Source organism: Rhinopithecus bieti, unplaced genomic scaffold (genome assembly GCF_001698545.2).
Source record: "Rhinopithecus bieti isolate Rb0 unplaced genomic scaffold, ASM169854v2 scaffold_13710, whole genome shotgun sequence".
Taxonomy (NCBI): Eukaryota; Metazoa; Chordata; class Mammalia; order Primates; family Cercopithecidae; genus Rhinopithecus; species Rhinopithecus bieti.
The window spans coordinates 1,155,872-1,163,904 of NW_016807962.1; positions in this window are offsets into that span (position 1 = coordinate 1,155,872).

Genomic DNA, 8,033 nt, shown 5'->3' on the forward strand with positions numbered 1-8,033 from the left:
AAAAAAAAAAAAAAAAAAAAAATTCCCAATTTACAATTAAATAAATTATTTTCTCAGTATATTCTGGTCTGGTCATGGATTGTGCATTTCCTCCCAAAGATATTCAAAATTATCAATTAAAGAATTTCAGGTTTTCAGACTCAGAAAAGTCCTCACACAATTCTGAAAATGTGTCCACTATTACAAAAATAGAACAGACTTGGGATTCCCAAATTTTGTTTGTTTTGAGACAGGGTCTCACTCTGTCACCCACGCTGGAGTGCAGTGGTATAATCATGGTTCACTGCAGCCCCAACCTCCTAGGCTCAAGTGATCCTCTCACCTCAGCCTCCTGAGTAGCTGGGACTACAGGCACTGCCACTCCCCCACTAATTAAGAAAAAAACTTTTTTATAGAAATGGGGTCTCACTATGTTGCCTAGGCTGGTCTCAAACTCCTGGGCTCAAGTGAACCTCCTGCCTTGGCCTCCCAAAATGCTGGGATTACAGGCGTAAGCCACCATGCCCGGCCAAGGGATTCCCCAACTTTTAAGCAACAAATACTTATATAGAGCTTTCCACAGCAATGCACTGAAATAATGAACTGCCAGTGAAAGAATCATTAGGGAAAGGCTTGCCCCTGAAGCCCAGGGTGGAGCATCAGGGCAGAGGAAGAAAACAATGCCATCACCATATCTGGGGATTATTAGTCCTGACCTCTGGGGAATATATCTGGTCAAGTGGGAAAGTCTGGATTTCCAACAGGTGTACTTGTACTAAAAAATTTAAAGATGACCAGGCTAATTTAGTGAGATGCCCTGAATATACAACAGGGCATGATTACCTCATAGTGGAGAATTAATCTCATTTCATAAAAGAGGAAGATGAGGTCCAGAAGGGTTTTAGATTCAGAAAGGTCCTCATGTCCTTCTGAAAATGTGTCCACTATTACAAAAATAGAACAGACTTGGGATTCCCAAATTTTTGTTCGTTTTGAGACAGGGTCTCACTGTGTCACCCATGCCGGAGTGTGGTGGTATAATCATGGCTCACTGCAGCCTCGACCTCCTGGGCTCAAGTGGTAAATTGTAGGTGACTGACGTGGGCTTCATCAGAGGACAGTCGGTCATCAGTTGGTCCCACCACTTAGCTAGTCTAAACCTCAGGGTTCCTCAACCCCAACTTGGAGGGCTGCCATCAAGGAGTAGACTTGAGAAATAGCCCTCCTATCAAGTAACCTTTTGTAAGTGGTAAGTGACTGAACTGAGGCTCAAAGCAGGGAAACTCACAAGGACAGATGTGCTGACAGTGCATTCAGAGGGCCATGTTTCATATCATGGAAAGCGCAACTATATATCTTCCCAGGCCTTACCATCTCCCACTTTTTATGCATTAAACTTACCCCAAATGCATTAAGTAAGTTTAAAAGCGTCATGTTAAAAAAAAATTGGTTAGGCATGGTGGCTTAACCCCCGTAATCCCAACACATTGGGAGGCCAAGGCAGGTGGATTGTTTAACTCCAGGAGTTCGAAATCAGTCTTGGCAACAGGGTGAAACCCCATCTCTATAAAAAATACAAAAATTAGCCAGGTGTGGTGGTGTGTGCCTGTAGTCCTAGCTATTCAGGAGGTTGAGGTGGGAAGATCACTTGAACCCAGGAGGTGGAGGTTATGTGAGCCGAAATCGTGCCACCACACTCCAGCCTGGGCAACAGAGACCCTGTCTCAAAAAATAAAATATTGTTATCATTCTTACCTTTACATTGTGCATGGAGGGCTGATGTAAGCACCACGGCCATGCACTGAGCGGTTATATCAGGGCAAGGCTTCAGGAGGTGTGATCAGGCAGAGGAGTAGATGGAAGGAACAAACCATACTTCCTCCTTCCACTCCACCTCAAATCTGGGAACCACATTCAGTCAAAAGGGGAAAAATGTGTTCAAGGCCTGAAGGATTTCTCTTTGTCCCTCTTTGCTCTTCTTAGCCAAAGCCACCACTGTTAGGAACCTCAACTATGGCAGTACTTATAAGCACTTATTTAATGTACTGTTTGTTAAATGTGCCTAATGTAAACAAATAACACTGGCATGATTGCATATTCACAAGCATGAAAAGTCATAGAAAGTGAATGTGTAACACACTACACATACCGTTTAAGGAAAGAAAAGAGTCAAGTAGGGATCCACTGGTGAATATCTGAGATCTGAAAGAGTGGTGATCCAGGATTTAAAACCAGGACTGTCTGCCTATAGATTGTCTTACTGTGCTCTTTCCACAGCTCCATACTTCTTTCTCACTCTGTTTTACACACACACACACATACACACACAAACACACATACACATACACAAACACACACACATTTTAACCATCTTATTGTTGAAATTGGGGGAAACAAAGAAGTTAACATCAAAGCTCTCAATGCCTTTGTTAGGCATTAAAGAGAGGGGATTTAGGAGACCCCAAACTCCTTAAAGGCAAAATGTAAGTCTAAAATTGGAGACGCAGGAATATGAAACCTGACCAGGTATGAGGCATAGGTAGTACCAGGGCTAAGGGAGTATGAAAGAAGGATGGCTCAGGGAGGTGGAAGAAGCCTCAGAGAATCTGACTCTGAACCGACCTTTGAAAGGAGAGAAGGGGTCACTGTGAAGAGTGGATGGAATGAGGTTTCAGAGGGGAAAGCAGCAGGTCTGAAGCCCAGACTGCTGCAATAAGACCTTCATGGAAACCGATAGGAATGGTGCTTTGGGACCGGATGAAATCACCCGGCAGAGCCTGTGTGAAAATGGCTGGCTGACCACCCCATCTTCACCCAGCATTTCTGGTGCTCTCTCTCCCTTCCCAGCAATCCCTGATCTCCCTCCCTCAGCAAGTACTCTTGGCTAAATCAATCAATCAGGACTTTCCATTTCTCTGACAACTATTGATTCAAGGGTGGGCAGGTGACCTAAAGTAGTCTAAACAAAGTGAATTTCAAGTCTTCTACTAGAAATTAGGACACATGTAATACTGGGGGCTGCTGGACAAGGGAAGTCCACCTTAGGATGAAATTGACAATAGGAAAGGAAGAGCAGAGACACTGAAGGAAACCCAGGCCCTGGTGACAACTTTGAGCCATTGGATCCAGCCTTACCTAAGCTCTGCGCTGTCTGTGGGCTTTTCAAATGCGTGGGCCATTAAAGTCCCATGACTGTTTAAGCCAGCTGCAATTGGACTCTCTCTTACTTGTAACTCACAATATCTCCATTGAACCCCTCTAGGATTATTAGCTCCTTAAAGGCAGGGCCATAGTCTGCCGTTGCATCAGCTCTAGCACCTACTGCATCACCTGCTTCGGAAGTACTCCTTAACAAATATTTATTGAACAAATGAATGAATGCACCAGCATTCATTCCGATCATGCCTTGAAATGTTTTGCTTTAGTTGGAAGGTTTTACATTTTTGATTATAGGCTGTGTGTCCTATTAAAAAGCAAGTGTTTGGATATCTGGCACCTGGAACTTTTCCTCCTGTAGTATACAGTATGGGAACTCAGGAGTTGCGGCCTGGGCTGTAGGCTTAAGCTCTAACTTGGTGCCATAAGCTGGTGGGTTCAGTGCTACTTCAAGGTTAGCAATGTGTAGAATAAATTTGCTTCATCAGCATAGAGCAGTGGTTCTCAGCCTGGGAGTCGCTCTCCTCTCCAACCCACGGGACATTTGGCAATTGCAATGTCTGGAGGTATTTTTGGTTGTCACAGTTGGTGGAGGGGTGGGTGCTATCTGCATACTGGGTAGAGGCCAGGAATGTTGCTAAACATCCTGGGCAACATGGCGAAACCCTGTCTCTACACAAAATACAAAAAAAGAAAAAAAAATTAGCCAGGCATGGTGGCGTGTGCCCGTAGTCCCAGGTACTCAGGAGGCTGAGGTGAGAGGATCACCTGACCCCAGGGGTTCAAGGCTGCAGTGAGCTATGATTGTACCACTGCTCTCCCACCTTGACAACAAAGTGAGACCTTGTCTTAAAAACAGAACAAAACAAAACCAGCCGAGCGCGGTGACTCCCGCCTGTAATCACAGCACTTTGGGAGGCCGAGGCGGATGGATCACTTGAGGTCAGGAGTTCAAGACTAATCTGGGCATCGTGGTGAAACCCTGTCTCTACTAAAAATACAAAAATTAGCCTGGTGTGGTGGTAGGCACCTATAATCCCAGCTACACGGGAGGCTGAGGCAGGAGAATCGCTTGAACCCAGGAGGCGGAAGTTGCAGTGAGCTGAGATTGTGCCACCGCACTCACTCCAGCCTGGGCGACAGAGCGAGACTCTGTCTCCAAAATCAAAACAAAACAAAAAACTATCCTACAACAAAGAATTATCTAGCTCAACATGTCATTAGTACCGAGGTTGAGAAACCCAGGTATAAAGTTTTCTTGGGCTTCATTAATAAACAAACATTGGGAACTAATATGCATTACACTCGCCCGTCTATACCTGGGAATAGTCCCCTGATCTGCATCAAGAGCCTCTAACTCACCTCCTGGTTGTCCGCTAACATTCACAGCTTTAGAGAACACAAAAGTAGTTCTCCATACTGGACACGAGAGGGCAGGAATTTCCAAAGATAAGCCTGTTAACCTAAGTGACTGCAGTGATTAAAAATATTCTTTTCTGGAGCTGCTGAAGACTCTGCACATTTGTAGAAATAGATATTGATTTTGCATACAAATGAAAATGGCAATTAATATTTAAAGGATGTGGCTATAAAAAAACAGCATTATTAGTTAAAATAAATGAGTTTAACAATTAGTTAAAATAAGCCTTAGCTGTCTAAACTCCAAAAGGAATTTACTGGGAGACTACTGGAGAGTTCTGTGAATACAAGGGAGAATTGATAGGGAAGCAGTGGCGTGCTGAAGCCAGCTCATACTGGCTTGTGAGAGTCTATCGTAGGTAATACTTCCCAACTCCCTGTTCAGTGACATCACTGTGACAGCTTGAAATAGGCCATGGTGGGAGTATTTACACCACAGGAGTCATCAAGCACTAGAAACCAGGGCTCCTTTTCCTTTCCTTAATTTGCTTCTTTCTTTCTTTTTTTTAAAGTGTCAGTTGTTAAAAATTTACCAGTATTATCACTGCAACCAGGCCATGAGTAAGAACCAGGAAAGCTTAGGGGTCTCTGCAACTGAAAATTGTGGACTCTCCCTAGAGGTCTGCCATTCATAGGACTCAGTTCCAACTATCTTCAGTCTCAGTGTTTCTTCCTTCAAAATTCTAAATTCCTAGGAAAGAAAACTCGAAAGTCACCATGCCCGGCTAAGATTTTTGTATCTTTAGAAGACATGGGGTTTCACCATGTTGGCCAGGCTGGTTTTGAACTCCTGACCTCAAGTGATTCGCCCATCTCAGCCTCCCAAAGTGCTGGGATTACAGGCGTGAGGCATTGTGCCTGGCCTGTATCCTTGCTAATACCATTCCTCTGTCCTCACTTGGCCCCCTGGAACAGCCACCATCATGAACCCTGGTTTATCATTCCCTTGCTTTCTGTTTTAAAATATAAATTTATATCCTCTATATTCTGGGGAAAATTCCATTTTAATCTTTAGTTGCTTATAACTTTATAAAGAGGGTATTACACTGCATGTAATTTTCAAGGACCTATTTTTCTCCTTAATGTTAGATTGTGAAGATTCATCCAGAAAGTATCCATCATTGTAATTCATTTTGATGGCTGCATAATAATTGACTGTGGAAATACACCACAGTTTACTTATCCACAGCCTTGTTAATGAGCACTTCAATTATTTCTAAGTTTTTGCTATTATAAACAGTGCTGCTATAAATATTCTTATTGATGGCTCTTTGGTTAGATGAGGAGCCCCTGAGTGGTAAAATATGTTAATATTTAACCTATGAGATAGTGCCAACATTATTTTTCAAAGAAGACACATCAGTTTAAATTTTCACCAGCAAAGGAGAACTAATCCTGTTGATGTGCATGCTCTCAGACACTCTGTATTGCCAATAGAATGGGCAGAAAAATTTATCTCTTTGTAGTCATTTGAATTTCTTTAATTACTAAAGCAGCGGAACATTTCTTCATGTGTTTGTTGGTCACATGTGCTTCCTCTTTTGTGAAATGTGTTCATATATTTTGCCCATTTCTGTTGAATTATTTGTGCTGTGTTGATTTATAGAATATATTATTGAGGCCGGGCACAGTGGCTCACACCTGTAATCTCAGCACTTTGGGAGGCCGAGGTAGGTGGATCACTTGAAGTCAGGAGTTTGAGACCAGCCTGCCCAAAACAGTGAAACCTGTCTCTACTAAAAATATAAAAATTAGCTGGGCATGGTGGTACTTGCCTGTAATCCCAGCTGCTCAGGAGGCTGAGGCAGAAAAATCGCTTGAACCTGGGAGGCAGAGGTTACAGTGACCCGAGATCACACCACTGCTCTCCAGCCTGGGTGACAGAGTGAGTGAGACTTTGTCTTAAAAAAAAAAAAAAAAAAAAAAAAAAAAAAGAATATATTATTGATACTAATCCTTTGCCAGCTGTATGTACCATAAATGTCTTCTCTCAATTATAAATAAAACAGCTGTCCAATATTTATCTCTGACCTCATCTTCAACTATTGTCTCCCTCCCTCTCTCCACTCCAATCACACTGGCCTCCTTGATGTTCCTCAGATACGTGAAGCACGTTTCACCTCAGGACCTTTGTACCTTCTGTTCTTTCTGCACGAACCATTCATCCTCCAAATAGCAAAATGGTTCATTCTTTCACTTCCTTCAAGACTCCTCTCAAATGTTACTTTATCAGTGAAGCCTCCTCCACCCAACCTGTATAAAATGACACAAACTCCCATTCTCTTTCTCTCTTACCCAGTTTTATCTTTCTCCACCGTACTCATCAACATCTGACATACTATATATTTGTTTATTCATTTATTATCTGTCTCTCCTCAGTAGAACGTGCCTAGAAAAGTGCCTAGTCATAGTAGAGGCTCAATAGTTATAGAATAAATAAATGTATGTAATCTCTTATCTAATTGCAATGACAAGCACTCTCAGAACAATGAAATAGTGGTAGTAGCAGGTATTCTTTAATTGGAAAGCTTGTGTTTTACTATTAAGAAATCATATTAGCTTTTAATTTAAGATACATAGAGAAGAAATGAAATGACTTCTTTAATATGTGAGATATTAGGGAAGACGCTCATTGTCAGTTCTTATTAAAAGAAAAAACTACAGGCTTAAAGTAAATATGAAAGGATAAATGTCTCAGAACAGCTAAGGAAAGTGTGAAAAACAAGAAAGTTAAAGAGGATTTTGCCTTAACAAATATCAGAACGTATTATAACACTACTGTAATCAAACCAACAAGAAATAGATTAGAGGTATAGTGAATACAAAATTAGAGCACAGTATATATGAAAGTTAACATATAACAATAGTATTTTTTAAATCGGTGAGAAAAGAATGGGTTCGTTAATAAATTACACTACTCACACTACTGGCAATCCAAGTGGAAAAAAGTGGGCCTCCACCTTATGCCATATATAAAAATAAACTCCTGATGGATTTATTTAATGTTAATATTTATTGAATTTTATTTACTTAATAGATTTACTTAATTTAAGACTTAAATGTAGAAAATAAAACAATAAAAATTATGTTAAAAAATCTACAACATGCAAAATCTAGGTAAGGAGGAGATCTTAGAGTTTTTTGTTTATGTTGTTTTGTTTTGTTTTTGTTTGTTTTTTGAGATAGAGTCTTGCTCTGTTGCCCAGGCTCGAGTGCAGTGGCTCAATCTTGGCTCACTGCAACCTCCATCTCCCAGGTTCAGGCGATTCTCCTGCCTCAGCCTCCCGAGTAGCTGGGATTACAGGCATGCACCACCACGCCTAGCTAATTTTTGTATTTTTTTAGTAAAGATGGGGTTTCACCATGTTGGCCAGGCTGGTTTCAAACTCCTGACCTCAGGTGATCCACCCACCTCAGCCTCCCAAAGTGCTGGGATTACAGGTGTGAGCCACTGCACCTGGCCTAATTTTTTAGATTTT